Source organism: Rhipicephalus sanguineus, chromosome 7 (genome assembly GCF_013339695.2).
Source record: "Rhipicephalus sanguineus isolate Rsan-2018 chromosome 7, BIME_Rsan_1.4, whole genome shotgun sequence".
Taxonomy (NCBI): Eukaryota; Metazoa; Arthropoda; class Arachnida; order Ixodida; family Ixodidae; genus Rhipicephalus; species Rhipicephalus sanguineus.
The window spans coordinates 11399209-11420327 of NC_051182.1; the positions used below are offsets into that span (position 1 = coordinate 11399209).

A 21119-nucleotide genomic window follows, 5' to 3' on the forward strand; every position below is an offset into this window, starting at 1 on the left:
TGGTTCACTTTTTTACAAAGGGTCATTTCATTGTGCCAAGTCAGAATGCAGTTGATGAAGAGCATGAGCCAAGTGAAACGAACGAAAAAGCAGTTGAGAGCATGTCATAACTGCAGAGTGAGGAGTTCATAGGCACAAACTAAGAACACGGACAAGCGCACACTCGCAACTGACTTCTATTAAACCGATGCTTAGCTTCCTAAACCCTCATGCATGCGTACGTTGGAAAAATACACAAAATGCATAACAACCTATCAGCCAGGAAAGTATACTCCTTTTCAAACAGAGACAAAGCTGGGACGCTGATACATTGGTCTCCAAGTTGCTTAATGTACATCGTCTCTGCTAGTTCATGTGTCCCCTTGTCTTTGCTTCCTTCCTTGTAAAGTACGCTTTACTATTCAGCAAAGGTTTACACAAGCGCTCCTTTCTATGATGCAGCAAATGCGAACCTGTGCCGTTCCTCAGTGACCGCACATGCTCTGTTAAGCAATCATTTATACAACGGCCCGACTGGTACACCTTGCCGCAGCTTAGGGTATTCTTATACACAACACCTACTGAAAACATCTGAAAGCTTTTTGTGTGCTTCTCGACACACTTGGGGCGCAAGACGAACAAGCGCAAATGCTTGAAAGCCTCCAAGGAGCCGAAAACACTACAGAGACTTCAAAGCGAGAGGCCACATTCTTTAAAGAAGCCTTGCCAGACGGGAGGAGTCGTAAAGCGGGAGATGTGCCAGGTGAAGAGGACAAAATGCAAGAAGACTCGTCTGCCTCACAGGGCTACAAGACACAGAGTGAACGTGTAGTCAAGCTTTTTTAGAAGCTCTAAAGAGAAAGCTATGAAAGAGGAGGAGGAATACACGTTTAATCAAATAGCAAACTGAGGTTCTCGTGGGTGGAGCCCCTATGCCAGGGCCCCGCTGGTGTGAGCGGCTCACAGGGCCTGGTCCAAGGTTGCCTGCTGGCTTCCCAGGTCCTGCCGGGTGAGTTGCGCCTACCACGATCTTTCAAATTTGTTGCATGTGAATAACATGGAGAATAACAAAATAACTGGAGAAAAAATTGAGAACCACGCAGCAGGCAATGGAACGTAAAATGATAGGAATAACGCTAATATATCTGAGGACGGCAGAGTGGGTCAGGGAACAAACAAGGTTTGCAGATATCCCAGTGGACATCAAGTGAAAGAAATGGACCTGGGCTGGGCCACGTAATGCGTAGCACAGACAACTGCTGGACAGTAAGAGCAATGGAGTGGCTACCAGGGATGGGAAACACAATCGGGGTATACCGAGAGTAAGATGGAGTGACGAAGTTAATAGGTTCGCAGGGATAAACTGGAATCGGCTTGCACAGGATCATTGGGAGAGGAAGGCAGTGGACAGGCTGAAAATGATGATAAGTGCTGAGTTGCCTTCCGCTGGCCTTTGTCTGTATTGCCAAGTGATGTGAGTGAGGGTTGTGCCAGCGCACCAAGAGCAGCAGTCAGCGTATTGAGGCGGATGCATTTTGCCGAGAGCATGGGTGTTGGGAAGTAGTTGGGAAGTTGTGTGTTGGGAAGAGCATGTGATGTGGAAGTAGTTAACAAGATCCGATGCAGTGACCATAGAATGGTAAGATCTAGAATTCAACTTGACGTGAGGAAGGAACGGCAGAAACTGATACGCAAGAAGCCGATTAATGAACTAGCTCTGAGAGGGAAAGTTCAGGAATTCAGAGTTTCACTTCAGAATAGGTACGCGGCTTTAACCGAGGAAACCGACCTTAGCGTTGACGCAATAAATGATAATCTGACTAGTATCATCAAGGAGTGTGCAGTGGAAGTCGGGCGTACAGTCGTTAGACAGGACACTGGTAAGCTATCCCAAGAGACGAAAAACCTCATTAAGAAACGTCAAGCTATGAAAGCCTCAAATGCAACAGACAAAATAGAGCTGGCGGAGCTTTCGAAGTTAATCAATAGGCGTAAAGTAGCCGACATAAGAAAGTATAATATGGAGAGAATTGAGCATGCTCTAAAGAACGGAAGAAGCCTCAAAGCTATGAAGACAAAACTGTGCATAGGCAAAAATCAGATGTATGCAATAAGGGACAAGGAAGGCAAGGTCACAAACAATATAAATAGAATAGTTGAGGTAGCGGAAGAGTTCTACAGGGATCTGTACAGCAGCCGAGGCATTCAGGATGATAACGTAAGAAGGAGTAATAGCGCAGAGGAATCTGACATTCCACCAGTATTGACAGGAGAAGTAAAGAAAGCCCTAAAGGCAATGCAAAGAGGCAAAGCAGCTGGTGAGGATCAGGTAACATCAGACCTGTTGAAAGACGGTGGAGAGATTATGTTAGAGAAACTGGCCACCCTGTATACGAAGTGCCTCTCGACGGGGAGGATACCAGAATCTTGGAAGAATGCCAACATCATCTTGATCCATAAGAAAGGGGACGTCAAGGACCTGAAAAATTACAGGCCCATAAGCTTACTGTCCGTTGTCTACAAGCTATTTACAAAAGTAATTGCTAACAGAATTAATACGACATTAGAGTTCAATCAACCAAGGGACCAGGCAGGATTTCGTACAGGATTCTCAACAATAGACCATATTCATACTATCAATCAGGTGATAGAGAAATGCGCGGAATACAACCAACCCCTATACATAGCCTTCATAGATTACGAGAAGGCATTTGATTCGGTGGAGACATCAGCAGTCATGCAGGCACTGCGGAATCAAGGCATCGACGAAGCCTATATAAACATAATGGAAGAAATCTACAGCGGATCCACAGCCACTATAGTCCTCCATAAAGAAAGCGACAGAATCTCAATAAAGAAGGGCGTACGGCAGGGAGACACGATCTCTCCAATGTTATTCACCGCGTGTTTACAGGAGGTTTTCAGGGCCCTAGATTGGGAAGAGTTAGGGATAAGAGTTAATGGAGAGTATCTCAGTAACCTACGATTCGCTGATGACATTGCATTGATGAGTAACGCGGGAGACGAATTACAGCTCATGATTACTGAACTGGATACGGTAAGTAGAAGAGTAGGTCTGAAAATTAATATGCATAAAACTAAAGTAATGTGGAACAATCTTGGCAGAGAACAGCGCTTTGCGATAGGTGGCGAGACACTGGAAGTTGTAAAGGAGTAAGTCTACTTAGGACAGGTAGTAACCGCGGAGCCGAACCATGATAGTGAAATAACTAGAAGAATAAGGATGGGTTGGGGCTCATTCGGCAAGCATTATCAAATCATGAATGGCAATCTACCACTATCCCTCAAGAGGAAGGTATATAACAGCTGCATCTTACCGGTACTTACCTACGGAGCAGAAACCTGGAGACTTACAAAGAGGGTTCAACTTAAATTGAGGACGACGCAGCGAGCGATGGAAAGGAAAATTATAGGTGTAACCTTAAGAGACAGGAAGAGAGCAGAGTGGGTCAGGGAACAAACGGGGGTTAAGGGCATCATAGTTGAAATCAAGAAGAAGAAATGGATATGGGCCGGGCACGTAGCACGTCGGCAGGATAACCGGTGGTCATTAAGGGTAACTGACTGGATTCCAAGAGATGGCAAAGGCGTGAGGGGGAGACAGAAAATTAGGTGGGTAGATGAGATTAAGAAGTTTGCAGGTATTACGTGGCAGCAGAAAGCACAGGACTGGGTTGATTGGCGGAACATGGGAAAGGCCTTTGCCCTGCAGTGGGCGTAGACAGGCTGATGATGATGATGATGATGTGTGTTGGGATATGTGTTCGTTTTCAGCCGCCTCCAGTCCCTGGATTGCCAGCGTGCGAGTGAAGGATGGGGTGGCGCCATTGTCTGCTGATCGCGTCTTTGACTTTCGAGGATATCTCGTGGCAGCGTAGGTATGAGGTTATAGCAGCATCGCCATCTAAAAGGATGAGGATAACGGCGGCTCGTGGGGAACCAACTGTGGCCTGAAGAAGAGCAAAGCAGGCATGTGACTCTAGGCACGAGCAGCCCGTGCGATGCTCTTTCAGGTTCTTTTTTCACAGAAGAAGATGGACTGTCAGCTAAAGCTTTCTGTCTAGTAAACACTCTCTTTTACTGTGGCTCGTCGTTGTCACTTCCTTGCATGCCACAAAGTAATTTGCCCGGGTTGGTATGTCCGCGGCCTCACTCTAGGCAGTCGGCAGTGCGTTGTCGAAATTGGCTTACGTCAAACTTCTCGAGCAGTCTATGCTCAAGCTCGTCACTTCCCACATGACGCTGCAAGATCGCATGCAATGAGTTTGGACACATGCTCGAGCTCAGCATCGTTTGGCCATTGTCAAGTCCTAACACATCTCCACTTCACATGGTGCCAAAAGCGACGCCTGGAGACTGGCGGCCGTGCGGAGATTACCATACACTCAACAACGCCACTGTTCCAGACCGTTACCTGCTACTGCACGTTGCAGACTTCTCTGCACCATTGCACAGAGTGACCATATTCTCAAAGATCGACCTGGTTAAGGCCTACCTTCAGATTCCTGCGGAGCCGGTGGATATTCTAAAGACTGCAATCGTAACGCCATTTGAACACCTAAAGCATGCGCGCGCATGCCCTTTGGCCTTCACAATGCTGCCCCTGTTAGTGATTCATCGACACGGTGACGAAAGGATTGCCTTTTTTGTTTCACTTACATAGACGATTTACTCATTTAAGTCGCAACGCAGAACAGCACATCCCGCACCTGGACCAACTCTTTCGTCGTTGCGCCAAATATGGCCTTGTCATCAATAGGACGAAGTGCAAATTCGGTGTTCACGAGTGAGACTTCATTGGTCACCGCGTCGACGAGCAAGGCATCCGTTCCTTGCCATTAAAAGTCTAGGCCATCCAAGCTTTTCTTCAGCCAACTTCAATCCACAAGCTCTATGAGTTTCTCGGCCTCCGGAACATTTACAACTGCTTCATACTGAACTATGCCACACAACACCTGGGGATGCAACGCTTCGTATGGCCAGAGATCAACAAGGACGTACGTGTCTGGGTGCATAGCTGTCTTGTATGCAAGCAGTTCACTGACACACCAGGGCACATTTTGGTCTCCACCCGGGCGTTTCGACGAAGTTCATATTGACATTTTAGGACCTTGACCACCATCAAACTAGAACACCTACATACTAACCTGCGTCGACCGATTTGCCAGAGGCATTTCCTGACATCCATAGCGAAACCATCGCCAACACATTCATTGCCAGTTGGGTGTCCCTCTATGGCGTTCTATCCACCATTACATCCAATCGGGGACGTCAGTTCGGATCGGCATTGTTCAATGACCTGCTGGCTCTTCTGGGCACGTCTTTATCCGCTGCACAGCCTACCACCCCATTGCCAATGGGCTCATTGAGCGTTTTCACCACTCCCTCAAGACCTCGTTCAGAGCGCAGCCGGACGTTTCTAACCATACTGATATTGCTAACAACTTATCTATATTATCTCTTTATGGTGCTCATATGTTGGCTGTTATAAAAGATACAAAATAAGTGACATAGGCATTCGCCTGCCCAGTAACTTGGCTGTACGCCTACTTCATGGTGTCAGAAGCGGGCATGCTTCTACTGCAACGGTGGAAGGGGGCGTGCCAGCAGAGATGTGCTGTGGATAACAGTCGCTGGCATGGCTGAAGCTGTCATCCAGGCACAGCATGAATAACGGTGACGAGAAGACTGATGGTACTTTGTGAAGTGCACTGGCAAGTATGCCGGCTCTCGTGTTTGCATCAGCAAACCTCAGACCTCCACCGCCCTTTGATTTCAGCAACCCAGCGCATTGCAGTGGAAACATTGGCTCATCCAGTTCGAAGAGTACCTCTACGCTTTGTGCCTGTACGCTGCCCATGAAGAAGTGCGTGTCCGCACACTGCTGTAGACTACGGGTCCTTAAGCAACAGAAATTCTCGGCTCGCTGCAGGTTTCAGAGGCTGATATGGTGGGTTTCAAGTGTACTACCGGCAAGTTCAACTCTTCATTTCATTTCATTTTATTATACCCCTCAGGGCCAGAGGCATTACAGAGGGGGAGTGGTAACAACACTTTGACACAAAAAACAAGAAACAAAGGAACGAAGAAAAAACAAAAAAAGTAATAGAAAACGCACATGAAACAATAGAGCAAAATGTGAATTTACAGTGAGTTTACAAAGAGCCTGAGTATACAATGTTAGCTATGGAATTACGGAACTGTTCATGATGAATAATGTTCACGACGTCCGCGGGAAGGCCATTCCAATCGCGAGAGGTTCGTGGTAGAAATGAATGATAAAAGTGCAGTATTACATGAAGGGAGTCCGACTTTATGACGATGATCTGTGCGATGGGATACATAAGATGGCTCAGGGACTTCATCCATCCGGCAAACGAGCTGTACGAAAGCGCAGATGTCATTTTCCGACAGCTCAGCTTGTGCACGTGACACGGTCAGTCACACACAAGATTTCCGACGAAGTCACTTTTCAACTGAGCGTCTGCTGTTCACAGCTACGCGCTGGCAGGACCGGCATGCCTTGCATGATTTCCGGTTTTGTCCCCACTTATACATCACGCGAAGATAGTATGCTCGGTTGGGTTTCGGTTTCGGTGTTGCGCTTTTTTGCTTATTTAAAATTATTCTCCAATTTGCTGAGTATTTCTGCTATCGGGCCTGTGACAGGAGCGTCTCAGGAACATAAAAGCAACATTACTTTGACATGACCAAAATATCGCCGGAGTTGGCCTTTAAAAAAACACTTTCGGTTTCGATATCGAGGGGGCGGCTTCTCAGTGACGTGTCATTGCAGTGTGACGTCACGGAGGAGACAGCAACTCACGACATACTAGCGGCAGATCTGTCATCTGCTTGTGGTGCATATAAGCAACAATTAGGGAATAGTTGTCCACTGACCCAGACAGTGATTTCTGCGATTTAGGCTGCATGCAGGACGCAGAATTCGCAAACTCAGTAGAACTTTGTTGACTCGTTGGGATAATGTCCATTGCGGTGGGGCTGGCTTGCAGATGCTCAGCGACGAAAACTTTAAAATAAAAGTAAAATATTCTATACGTGTTGTCTGACTCCGGTGTGTGGAGAGCATTAACACTGTATACCAAGGAAACGAAAGATGTCCCTTTTGTGATGGGTCAGAATCGTGTCAGTACTCCTTTAAGCACACCAAGAAGGATACCTATCCCTTTGTGACCGGCCTTAGAATCTTAACTCGACAAGATGGAAGCGCAGGGCATAATTAGGTAGATCATGAAGCTGATGTGATGGTGTGCCAGTCTGGTGGTGGTGCAAAAGAACTCTGGCAGCTACCGTTTGTGCGTGGACTTGACGAAATTGAACAAGTACAGTAAACTCTCACTTGTACGAACGTCGGTTTAACGAATATTTCAGAATAACGAACTTTTAGAAAATCCCCGGCGATTTTCTTATGCATTCTATGCAAAAATCTTTCAGTTAAACGAATTTCAGAATAGGGAATTTTTCAGTTGAACGAACTTGATCCGCGGACCCAAGCTCATTTTTTAAATCAATTCAACGAAGTTTTGTGCACTGCAGCACTGGCATAGCCGATGCGAGCCGCCACTAAATCGCCCATCCATCGGCGGCGGCGCGACATCGCTTGTGCATGCAGCGCCGCTGAGGCAAAGCGGCCGTGCGGGTAACGAAAACGAGCCACGTGCGCTTCAGTTCGCCCCTTCTTCTTTTGTCTGTCTCATCGGCATCATCGGTATTGCGCGGTCACCTTCATTTCGGGAAACAACAGCTGGACGTTGACAGTGGTGCTTCATTTGAGGACTATGTGCAGTATGACAGTGATCTTGTCACTTGTGCAGAACTATCTGATTTGAAAATTGTTTCGAGTGCTCATCCGGAACCAGAAGAAGAAGAGTGCGACGAGGAAGTTGTAACGGCTGAGGCAGGTTCAAATCCTGTAACTCTAGCCGAGGCGGTAGAGTATGTTAGAAAATTGCAAGACTTCGTGTCTCAGCAACAAGCTGTGCCAGAGGCAGTGCACAGAAACGTAGACTCTCTGGAAAGCTTTGTCTCTTCTTGCGCTTTAAGGGCACCAGTCCAAAGGAAAATTACAGATTTCTTTTCAAAATAAATTGCATTTTACACTTTTGACTCTAATGTCTGCTGTGCCCAATGCTGTTCCATATTCTAGTGAATATTCAGTTTAGTGAACTTTCAGTTAAGTGAACTGTTTCCTTGGGTCCCTTGAAGTTCACTCAATTGAGAGTTCACTGTACGTCGTCCAGAAGAGAGACGTCTTACCGAGTGTGGAACATGTGCTGGGACTCCTCTAAGAGGCGAAGGGCTTTTCCAAGTTGGACGCAACGTCTAGTTTTCACCAGGTCAAGCTGGCAGAGGACACCAGGAACTTACAGTGTTCATAACACCTTTCGGCAGATACTGTTTTTGCTGCCTGCCTTTCGGCATTACGTCTGCGTCAAGAGTATTTTCAGCACCAGATGTCCCGCATTCTGGAGGGGCAGCAAGGCGTGGTCAACGTGATCGATGACGTTCTGGTATTTGGCCGCAACCGACAGGAGCACGGCGAAAGGCTTTCTGAGGTGTTGGAGCAGTTACACCTGGCATGGCTGACTCTGAATAAGAAAAAATCACACCATCTCCCGCTAAAGGGGACCATGAGGCGATGCGAAGCAGTGTTTCAGCATGTAGAGCCCGCGTTTCAGAGGTGAAGTGGTGAGGGGGAAAGGGGAGGGGAAAGGTGATGTGGAGAGGGGGGGAGAGAGGAGAGGGGGAAATTGGGAGAGAGGGGAGGAGTGGAGAGGGGGATGGGAAAGGGGAGGAGGAACGGGAAGGGGAGAGGTGATGTAGAGAGGGGTAGGGGGAGAGGGGAAGTGGAGAAGGTTTGTGCATGCGCAGTAAGGGTGGTCATGCCGCACACCACCACCACCACCACCGGATTGAACTCCGCTCTAAGATGCTTCACATCTAAAAGGGCAAGTTCGGCATAATAAGTGTCTAGTTCCTGGGCTCGTGGTTTCATCAGATGGTATCTCGCCAGACCCAGCTAAGGTTGAAGCCGTTCAGAAGATGGCACCGCCCGTGGACGTCGGAGATGTCTGAAGGTTCATGGGGATGGTGAATCATGTCGCCAGATTCTTGCCACATTTGTCTAATACGCTAGCTTCTATTTGAGAACTTCTGTGCAAGTAGAAGGCCTTGTTGTGGGGCCTCCCCGGCAAGCGGCTTTTGAAAGAGTAAAGGCAGTGCTTTGGAAACTTGCATGGCCTGCTGTCACCAATCTTGCCCAACAGTGGTCACCTCAGATGCAAGTTCTTTCGGGCTCGGAGCAGTCCTGATGCAAGACTAGCCAAGGGGTGAAAGAATGGCTGTAGCCTTTGCTTCATACTCACTCACGAAGACTGAGCAAAAGAAAAAAAAAAAGGTGGGCCATGCAGCAGTTTGACTCATTTCTTTGTGGCCTCCAATTTGTTGTTGAAACAGACCATCAACCGCTGACAACTCTTCTGGGCAACAAGGAAGTGGATCTGCTGCCTCCTCGGATACAGTGCCCTCGATGTAAGCTGATGTGCTACCAGTTCAGGGTATTGTACGTTCCGGGCAAGCTGCTAGCAACTGCCGACACGTCAAGAGCACCGCTTCCGTCATCAGGTGCTGCAATTGCTTCTGTTGAAAACTATGTGTGAGTGTTCGTGGAAGCTGTTAAGTTGCGGGGTTGTGGGGTTTTCCTTGGGAAGAACCACACCGCTCGGCTGCTGGGTACGAACTGCTTTATTGCCAAAAAACGGCGCCTGCTCGCGAAGGCGCGGTCCGTGCGCGGCGTCCCTCGTGAAGGGAAAACGTAACCCAATCTGCCTTGTCGCTCTGGCCGCGCGGCTGAGTGACCGGAAGCCGGTGCTTGCGAGTCCCGGAGCGGCGGCACGCCTATTTGCCGGGAGCGGCAGTGCGTCGCCTGTAGAACATCACATCCCTCCCCTCTTAGATGGAGTCCCCGTAGCGGTCTGGGGGCTGGCGATGTCGTTGCGGACGTGATGCCGTTGTCGTGTCCGGCTGCGTCGCTGGTTGTTGTGGCCCTGGCTCTTCTGTTAGGCTGAACCCTGATGAAACAGGGGAATCTACTGGTGGATCCAGCATGTACGGGGCCGGCACGGTAGCTTGCCGAGTTGTTGCGAGTTGCTCTCCGTGCTCGCTTTCTATGCGGCTTTCCGCCTGACTCTTCTCGACACCGGGTTTTATGTGGTCTAGGTGCCTTCGAAACGTTCCCGTTTCACATTTAATCATCCAAGACCTGTGTCCGAGCCTCTCCGTCACCGTTCCCTCCATCCATGCAGGGCTGCCTATGAAATTCCGGATGAATACTGACTGCCCCACAGAAATTTCCCTCGTGGAGTTGCAGCCCCTGGTGTTCGAGGGTGCTTCCTCAGGCGGCTGGGGCTGGAGTTTTGTGAGCGCGGTGACCATGTCGCGCCCGAACATTAATGCGGCTGGTGTTTTGCCCGTTGCCGTTGATACGGTGCTGTGCTGCTTAAGTAGGAACCGCGCCAGCCTGCATGCAAACGTTCCTGTTTGGTTTTTGGCTAACGCCTGTTTTGTTTCGGACACCATCCTCTCTGCCTGGCCATTAGTGGCGGGATGGTAGGGGGCGCTTGTGACATGTGTAACCCCGTTCTTCTTTAAAAACTCCTCAAATTCTGAGGAAACAAAAGACGGGCCATTGTCCGTCACTAGCTTTTTGGGGAGCCCAAACGTTGCGAAAAGGTTTCGCATTTCCTCGATCAATGTGGTAGTCTGGATGTTGCGCATGCAGCGCACTTCCAGCCACTTGGTGTACGCATCGACTACAACTAGCAACATCCTCCCCTCCACAGGGCCAGCAAAGTCCGCATGAATGGTGTGCCAAGGTGTCGTTGCGCGCTCCCACTGAGGCATAGGTGCCTTGCCTGGTGCCTTTTGGTGCTGGCGACATATTACACAGTTCCTTGCCACTTCTTCAATATCGCTGTCAACACCTGGCCACTAAAAGTAACTTCTAGCGCAGGCTTTCATGGTGACAATTCCTCTGTGGTTTTCGTGGGCCAGGCCCAACACGCACTTTCTCGCTTTTGCAGGAATGACCACCCTGCAGCCCCTAATAAGGCAGCCCTCCTGAATAGAGAGTTCGGCCCCGAGCTTTCTGTATGCTGCAAACTCTTCATTGGCAAGCTTGCGCAATTCGCCGCTTCCGACAGCTGCTTTCACTCAAGACAACACTGGGTCTTGTCGGGTCATTTCAGCAAGTTGGTTTGGTGCTAGTTCAAAGCATGGCGTGGAAACCAACATGAGCACGTCTCCTGGCGGATAAGGCTCATCGACCTGTGCTGGCAGCGGAAGTCTGCTGAGAGCGTCTGCGTTTTGGTGTTTTTGGCCTGGTCTGTACACCAAATTGTAATCATAGGTGGCTAGCTTGAGGCACCAGCGAGTCATTCTAGGCGATAGTACCGACGGCACTTGTTTCTTTTCGCCCATGATACCAATCAGTGGTTGATGGTCTGTCATTACGGTTACGTGCCGACCAGCGATGTACTTGTGAAAATGGCTGACACCGTATACTATCGCCAATCCTTCTTTGTCAAGCTGGGAATAGTTCTTTTCCGCGCATTCCCAATGTTCGCGAAGCGAATGCTATGGGTGCCTCTCGGCCAAGAGCGTCTTCCTGAGCCAGCACCGCACCGATACCGTACGGTGACGCGTCTACGGACAAAAGAAGGGGCTTGGTTTCATCGTAATGAGCCAGTACTGTGCAAGTGCGGACCATATGTTTCAGTTCCTTGAGGGCGGTTTCGTGCTCCGATTCCCAGTTCCAGGGCGTATTTTTCTCTAACAGTTTGTACAGCTTGGCTGCGACATTTGCCCTGTTCCTTAAAAAGCGGTCGTAAAAAGATATCAACCCAAGAAAAGCTCGGAGAGATGTTCTGCCAGTTGGTTGTGGTGCCCGAAGTATGGCCTCGATTTTGCTCTCGGTGGCGTGCACCCCATTGGCGTCAATTCGGTGTCCCAGGAATTCAACTGACGTAATGCCAAAGTGGCACTTATCCTTCTTGAGGCGTAGGCCTCTCTCGCTTAGCCTTGTTAAAACTTGGTCAAGACGATGTGCGTGCTCAGAAGCATCTTTCCCGCTGATAATAATATCATCAAGGTAAACACTCACCCCGGGAATTCCGGCCAGTGTTACCTCCATCATGCGCTGGAAGATGGCAGGTGCGGCGGATACTCCGAACGGGAGCCGATTCACTTTAAACAGTCCCTTGGTCGTGTTCACCGTGAGGAGCGCTGCTGTTTCGTCGTCGACTTTCAGCTGTTGGTAGGCTTGGTACAAATCCAACGTCGAGAAGTGAGTTCCGCCGCGCAAATTCGCGAACACCTCCGCTGTAGTTGGAAGAGGGTAGGAGGCCTTCTTTGCCGCTGCGTTAACAGTGCTCCTGTAGTCACCACACACACGCAATGTTCCATCATTTTTCCGAACAAGGACCAGCGGTGTCGCCCAGTTGGAATGCTGTATCGGTGAGAGGATGCCCTGATGTTGCAGGCGATCAAGTTCATCTTCCATTGGCCCTTGCAGGGCAAGAGGCACAGGACGAGCCTTACAAAACTTGGGGCTTGCGTCTTCTTCCAATTCCAGGTGAATCAAGGGGCCTGTGTAGCCGTCAATGTCCTCTCTGAACACGTCTGGGTGTCGAGAGATGACTTCCCTGATCTCATCTGTTGGATGTTCCAAATGGTTGATTCCGTGGACCTGGATATGGAGAGGCGCGAACCAGTCCCGTCCCAAGAGGTTGCATCCAGCTCCTTTCATCACCAGCAACGGTAGCACGCAATCGTCTGACTTCACCCGAACATGTGCGGTTCCCAGAACACGCAGTTCTTCTCCCGACCAAGTGCGCAAGTCGAGTGGCTCCCTTGAAAGTTGGGGGGCGTTCCTTGGCCACGCTTTGTGGTAGGTCTCCTCGCTTATCAGGGAGCGTGCGGCACCCGTGTCAACTTCAAATTGCAGGAATTTTCGCTCTACTTCCACGTCTACCAGGAACTTGGGGCAGTGTGTGCGCCCATTTACTGCATGCAGCTCGTACATGGAATCACTGCTTACAGTTTCGTCATACGGTAGGGGGTTGACACTGTGCGTTTGTTGCCTGGTGTGTGTGCGTGCTTCCTTTTCTTGCTTCTTGCGTGCAATGCAGGCGTCTCCGATATGGCCCACTTTGGCGCAAAAACGGCACTCCGCTGTTTTGAATTTGCACGTCGAAGGGTCGTGCTAGCCGTCACATCGGTAGCAACGGCGTCGGGAAGGCGTTTTTTTGTCTTCCTGCTTGTTGGGAGTAGCCTTGTTGATCTCTCCGGAGTTCGTTGCCGCTTTAATTCCCCGCTGCTGCCTTGACGCACTCTCCGCGGATAGGGCTATATCCATAAGCGTGCGCAGGGTTCCCCTTCAGGGGGGGCGAAGGTTCGTCGCAGCGCCCCCCTCCCTATTATGTCAATGTATGCGGCTGTCTTTGCGCCCCTCTTCTCGCCCCCCCTACAATGTATAGGGCTGACTTTGCGCCCCCCCTTCTCGCCCCCTTGGCCCCCCCCTGCGCACGCCTATGGCTATATCCAAAGCACGTTGGAAAGTCAGCTCCTTTTCTGCGAAGAGGCGCTGTTGGAGATGTTCGTCACGGATGCCGCAAACGAATCTGTCTCGCAGCATTACGTCCTGTGGCAGCATTGTTGGGTTGCGTTGTGAAACGGGCTCTTGACTTCCCCCTGACGATGTCGATGTTGCAGGCGTAGCCGCTAGCACACCAAAGTTGCAGTCCACTGTCAGACTCCTGAGGGCTGCGACATAGCTGCTGATCGATTCGCCGGGGTTTTGGTCTCTTCGCTGGAACACGTACCGGCCGTAAAGCTCCAATGGTCTCGGATCGAAATGCCGCTGGAGAAGTGTGACCAGCTCGTTGAAGCTGACCTCTCCAGGGGTTTCCGGCGCGACCAGCGCACACGCAGTCTCGAAGGTGTCCGCGCCGCATAGCGTGAGGAGGAGGGCCCGTTTCTTCTCTTCGTTGCTGATGTCGTTCACCACAAAGTAGAAGTTGACGCGCTGGATCCATGACGCCCAGGACTTTCCCGAGAAGGGCTCGATGGCGCCGTACATTCCTCCTGTAGCCATGGCACGTAACCTCGAAGCTGCGCTTGCTTCACAACTCCTGCCTCGTCGCCAGTGTTAAGTTGCGGGGTTGTGGGGTTTTCCTTGGGAAGAACCACACCGCTCGGCTGCTGGGTACGAACTGCTTTATTGCCAAAAAACGGCGCCTGCTCGCGAAGGCGCGGTCCGTGCGCGGCGTCCCTCGTGAAGGGAAAACGTAACCCAATCTGCCTTGTCGCTCTGGCCGCGCGGCTGAGTGACCGGAAGCCGGTGCTTGCGAGTCCCGGAGCGGCGGCACGCCTATTTGCCGGGAGCGGCAGTGCGTCGCCTGTAGAACATCACAGAAGCCATCGCAGAAAGTGTGCTAGTGGACGATAAGAAGGCATCAAGCATTGGATGGTGTGTGTTCTACCTTGATCAAGTTCTGCAACTACGGTTGGCTGTCTAAGATAAGACTAACAGTACCTTTGGCAGCGTATTGGAAGCATTGCGGTGAACTTTTGGTTGCTAATTCGACTCTGTTGAAAGGCGGTCGGCTGGTTGTTCCTGCAATTTTGCAAGTGGAAGTCTTGAGTTTGATCCAAGAGGGTCATCTTGGAGTGGCTCGGATTAAGGCGAGGGCCCACGAGTCGGTTTGGTGGTCTTGTTTAAGCCACAGGATCAAAGAAGTGGCTGAAAACTGCAAACAGTGTGCAACAATGAGACAGCAGAGGGCAGAGCCCATGATAGCAACAGCTACACCTGAGCTCCCGTGGCAACAAGTCGGGGCTGACATCTTCCATTTTGAGGGTCAGGACTTCTTATTAGTAGTTGACTACTACACACGATTTCCGGAAGTGCAGACCTTGCGCGAGACGTCAAGCATATCTGTGATTACTGCGTTGAAGAACATTATGGCTCGATTCGGAGTGCCCGAGGTTCTTCGGAGTGACAACGGGCTAGAGGTCTCGTTGAGTGAGTTCGCGGACTTCGCGTCGATATACGGCTTTGCTCATTGCACGAGTAGCCCTGCTTTCCCACAGTCAAACGGGGAAGGGGAACACGAAATGTGAAGCATGAAGGAACTGTGGTGCAACAGTGTTGATCGTCACATGGCTCTTTTGGTGTACAGGGACACCAGACTCAATAGGCTTTTCAGTCCTGCTCAACTTTTGATGGGTTGTTGCCTGCGCAACCATTTGCCAAAAGTTCCAGACCATCTAGCTCTGTAACTGCCTGACCATGAAACCTTTAAGGAGTGTGACGAAGCTCTTAAGCACCGGCAGAACACGAACTACAGCCGCCATCACTGTGCTCGACCCCTGCCGGTTCTGCAACCAGGCCAGGAAGTCTGGGTGACAGATTGCAGGTGTATTGCTCAGGTGCTGAACCGAGGTCAGCGTCAGAGATGCTACGTGGTAGAGATGCAGAGCAGTGTTATACAGCGGAATTGTCTGCTTGTGCCATTCGGTGGTCGCGGCACGACTCCTGCATCATCACTGGTGCCGGGACAATAGGGACAACTTACAGTGCAGGAGAACGCCCGAGTGATGTGTTGCATTGTGTGGTTTCTCAGTTATGTGGTTTCTCCAGGTGGTGTGGAACCTTGTGTAGTTCCCCAAGAAAGTGTGCCTTCTCCTACAGATGCGGACAGTCCAAAGTCAACACATCCCGCGACTCTACGTTGTGGTCCTCGGTCTACCCGGTTCGGAAGACTCATCATTGCACCTAAAAGATTGAACTTCAGTTAGTCAGTAATCGGTCCACATCTTCGACAAGGGGGGATGTGGTGTAAAGGGGGTTTATAACCATGCTGGCATCACTAATCTATGTTCTCTCTCTATGGGGTTCATATGTTGGCTGTGTATAAAAGATACACAAATAAAGTGACATAGGCATTCACCAATCACCTCAAACCTGCCCTGGTTGAGGAGCCACCCCTCAGACACCGGGAAATATTCAGCCAGAATTGTCTGCTCCTCATCAGTCTTCAAGCTCACTTCAGCTTCAACAACCACGAACCAAGCATATCAAAGTGTTGTTCTGGATACCAGCACAGCTGCGTCACTAGAGGGGTGGGGGTGACTTTTTGTAGCAGCATCACCGTCTAAAAGGAAGACGTTAACAGCGGCTTGTGTGGAACGGGCCACAGCCTGAAGAAAAGCGAAGCAGGCGTGTGGCTCAATTCACAAGCAGCCTGTGCGATGCTCTTTCAGGTTCTTTTTCTGGGGACGAAGATGGACTGTCATCTAGAGCTTCCTGCCTCGTAAATACTCTCCTTTACTGGGGCTCGTCGTTCTCACTTCCTTCGCATGCCACAAGGTACTCCACCGAAGTCGGTATGTCCGCGGCTCAGAAAGTTAATGCTCAAGCCAGGCGGTCTGCCTGTTTGTTTCCCCCTACACCTTAGTATGTGGGGCACCATGTGATGCTGTGGTCTTCTTGGAGGTTGGATCCTATTATGGGTAGGGTGCTCTGGAGGACACCTCTAAGAAACAGTTGGCAAGCCTTTTGCGTGTCTGTGAGAATGTGCCCAGATTGCCTGGTTGCCCTCTGCTGCTCGGATTGCTAGTTAGGAGAAGATGTGTGTGTTTACTGCTAGATGCAAAGGAAACCTGACCCACTGCTGGCATGTGGGCCTGGCCCGCCCGACGAAAGAATCGCAGTGCCGCGAGTCGGGGAAGGAAACTTGAAGATAAGGACCCTCACACCGAATGCCATACGTGTCTGTTGTCGAACACAACGTGGGCCACTTACTAAAAGGGAGCCTGCTCGTTAAAGGAAATTCGTGGAAAGTTAAGGGTGAGCTGTTGTAGAGCACTGCACGGGCCTGGGCCGACCCGAAGGCCCGACCCGGCTCGCAGGCCGGGCCGTCCGAAGAGTTTTCCGGTGGGCCTGGGCCGGGCTCGGGCTTGAAAGTGCGGGCCTGGGCTGGGCCCGGGCTTGAAGTCGTGGGCCTGGGCCGGACCTGGGCTTGAAGTCGTGGGCCTGGGCCGGACCCGGGCTTGAAGTCGTGGGCTTTGGCCGGACCCGGGCTTGAGGCTGCGGGCCGGGCTGGACTTGGGCCCGCTAATTAAAAGGTCTAAGTCGGGCCTTCGAGCACACGCGAACGTTATGCATTGCATGGTCTAAGGCATTCTGTGCCAAGCTGAAGTGACCCGTGTAAAGAGCTGGCTCTTAGTAAAGCTTAGCAAAGAACAATAAGGTACGCATTTGGGCTGGTTGGTTCATGATTAACTGTACAAAACAGCGCTAAAAGACTGCACGAAACAGCACCGTGGTTTGTGTCCTTTCTTCGTCCCGTCTTTTGGCGCTGTTTTGTACACTTAGCAAAGAAAATAGAAAAATAGTTGAAGTTCTATTTTTTTTACCAGTATAGGATACATTATATATAAACTGGTGCACGTGTTTTATGCCGCATGCTCATGAATTCCTCTGTACACACACACACACGCATATATATATATATATATATATATATATATATTTCCTCTGCTACATGACCTGATAGGGCAAAATCGTACGATCAAGGTAAATAAATACGTGTGCACAAGCGTAAAAATAACAGCACTAACAATGGGCAACATCATGGTTGTTCCCATGGTAGCAATAAAGATTTCAGTCTTTTATTTGAGGTTGACATGTACGGTGCAATCTGTAAGTAAACAAAGATATTTGATGCTCGCGTCCTTGGTTGCGCCTATAGAGGTGTAGACCGAATTATAAGTGCCTATCCTTCTGGTCGAACTGCTGATGTTAAGGCGTGTGTAAGCTTTAAATCTCCTTCAAAGCGTCATATTAATTTTTGCTTGGGCAGTGCGGGAATGAAAGGGACATAACTTGTCACTTTAATGAAGCCCAAGGCATCATTAATCATCATCATCAACAACTAATATCCTCTAGCGGGCCCGGGTCGGGCCTGGTCATGAACACACGCGCCCTGGATAAGTTTAGTAATGAACACCCGGGCCCGGGCCGGGCCCAAGCTTGGAACCACGGGGCCGGACTCGGGCCGGGTTCGGTCACGTAGCTCGGGCCCGGGCTGTGCTCTGGCTTCATAGGGCGGGCTCGGGCTGGGTCCGAGCCGAAAAATCAGGCCCGTGCAGTGCTCTAAGCTGTTGTGCATATGGCAAATACTCGAAACTCGAGGAAACTCTAGAAGTTAAGGAATATGCAGTTTGCAAGGGAATGGAAAATGTTATGCATAAGTTTTAACAGATATCTGGAGTGTATCGGGGAACTGAGGAATAACCGATATTGTAGTTGACAATACATGACAGAAGTGGGCTGGCCACATGATGCAAAAGAGTCGACCAGTCTTTTAGAGTGGGTGCCAGGGAATCGGAAATGCAGAGGGTTGAGTAAAGTGATGAAATAAAGACATTTTTTGCAGGCATAAAATGGAATTTGCTAGCACAAGACGGGACCAATTAGAAACCATTGAGAGAGCCTTCGTCCTGTAGTAGACATAAACATAGGCTCAGTATTATGGGGAACTGTCTCAAAGCCCAGAGGATTCCAATCAAAATATATAAGGTATGCGGAATACGTTCAACACAGGTTGTTAGAATGTGCGATGGAGGCAGGAAGGTGGTTCAAGTCTACGCTTGTCAGAGGGATACAAGATTGCCGGTAGGGGTTCATGGCTCTGTGTTGGAGGTATGGTCTGACACAGGCAAAATAGATGGTGTGCTTAAAAACACTGCGTTACTGGGGTAGATTTTATAAAAGAGGTAGAGTCAAGAACAGTCGCGTGCAAATATTAGAAAATTTCAAATAACGGGTCGAACACTATTCTATTTGATTTGGTAATCAAATTGAATAATTCATATTCAAAATGCGAAATATTTTTCGATATTTTGCAAATAATTAGCACCGAAGGGAAAAAAAACATTCGAACAGCGAGGGACAATATTTCTTGTTTTAATTATTTGTTTGTTTGTTTGTTCACAGTACCTTACTGAACACGAGATATTACAGAGTTGTTAATAACGCAGGGGAAATCTGAGTTCGATTGTTTGCGAGTGAAAGAAATGAGTTTACATTTTCCAGAGTTCAATACCATCAGCCATTTTTCACACCACATATTTATAAGGTTAATGTCATATTGCAGGATGTGGTGATCATCAGGAGATGTTATTTTTCTATAAATGATACAGTCATCAGCGAATAGTCTTATACTTGAGGAAATATTATTGGGCAGGTCATTAATGTAAATGAGGAAGAGTAAAGGGCCTAGAACACTGCCTTGAGGGACTCCGGATGTTACATCAGCAAGGGGAGAAACACAATTATTAATCACGGTAAATTGTTGTCGAGATGATAAAAAATTTCTAATCCAAGATAAGCTAGCAGAGTCCAGTCCGATGGAATTTAACTTAAAAAACAACCGACAATGGGCCACCTGGTCAAAAGCCTTGAAAAAGTCAAGGAAAATGCTATCGGTTTGTAAATTTTCTCCATGTTAAAGTGCAAGTCGGTCGTAAACTCGAGCAGCTGCGTTTTCGAAATCCATGTTGATTAATGAAAAAGAAATGATTAGTCTCCAGGTGGCTGTAGATATGCGACACAATTATGTGCTCCAGCATTTTACAGGAAATGCATGTTAGGGAAATGGGGCGGTAGTTGTCTGGTTATTTTTTGTTTCCAGATGTGAATACTGGAATAACCTTAGCAACCTTTCATTCTTGAGGTAGTTGGCCGGTCGACAATGATTGATTAAATATTCTGCACAGTATTTCACTAGAAAGAGGCAGGGTATTTTTCAATATCTTAGCGATTCGATTATCTGCACCGGCAGATGTTGATAGTTTAAGGTTATTTATGAGACATGCAATGCCATCCGCAGTGACCGTTATTGGTGCCATATATGGATAACCTGAATCTGGAACATAAGGCACGTTTAGGTGATCTTCTTTTGTAAATACTGACGAGAAAAATTTATTAAACTCTTATGAACACTGAGCATCCGTTAATGGTGTGTTGTCGTCATTGAAAAGACAGATTTGTCGCGATTCATTTCCAGGGGATATGGCTTGCCAGAACTTTCTTGGGTTTGAGTGCAAGAGGGAGGGTAGGTCGTGTGAATAGTACTTGTCTTTGGCGGAACTTATCGCTGATGAATATTCTTTCAGGCATGTCTTGTACCTTTTCCATGAAGGCTCGCTGGGTGAGTGCTTGGCAGCTGTGTAGAACCGCTTCTTTTGTTTCACAGTCTGCGCAGCGATGAACTGAACCAGGGATTTTCATTATCGTGGGCGATAAAGAGAAGAGGCACATACCTGTCCACTAATTCTAACATCTTGTTCTTAAAGGGGCCCTCCAACACTATTCAACCCCCCATTTTTTACTTGCGGGTTGCGTAGACTGATGGCTGGGGATAATTTTAGCATACGTTTAAGCACCGATATCAAATTATTTAGTATTTTAATCACGCGTTGAAGTTGCTACATCGCTGCTGACCGCATCAGCGCGTAGTGGCGCTTGCCAGAACTATTGCGGGCGGAAATGACGAAGATGAGCGCTGGCCTATGATTGGATAAATGTAACGTTAGAAGTAATAACGGCGTTGCATCAAAGTTGAGATTACTATTGTGTTTCGTTTTTCTTTTCTGTGCTTTTTCAATGAACTCCAAATAGCCGCCGTCGCAACAAAAAATATCACTACAACCACAAAGTACGACAGAGGCGCCGGTTGCCATTTCGCCTCTGGTTGCTCTGGCTTTTTTTTTTTTTTTTTTGCCTGCGCCGGTCGGATGTCCATATGAAACGCTTGCCCCTGTTCCTTCTTTTTGCGTCTGTACGTTTGCGAGCTGCCTCTTTCCGCAGGTGCGGTAGGCTCATGATTGTTGTTGAAACGGTTGCAAGTAATCCTCTTCGTTGAATTGTTGTCGCTGCACAGTCGGGCTGCTCACCGAACAACCCGCATAGGGGCGACCGTGTTTAACCCTCATGCCGCTCCACAAATTCCCTTCTCAGAATGAGAAAGAGG

At 49.1% G+C, this 21119-nt stretch overlaps 1 protein-coding gene across 1 annotated transcript in view; it reads left to right on the forward strand.

Moving 5' to 3' along the window:
* LOC119400580 (nuclear pore complex protein Nup155) overlaps window positions 1–21119 on the forward strand; it is a 61498-nt gene that overhangs the window by 588 nt on the left and 39791 nt on the right. The gene's annotated exons all lie outside the window — the stretch shown is intronic.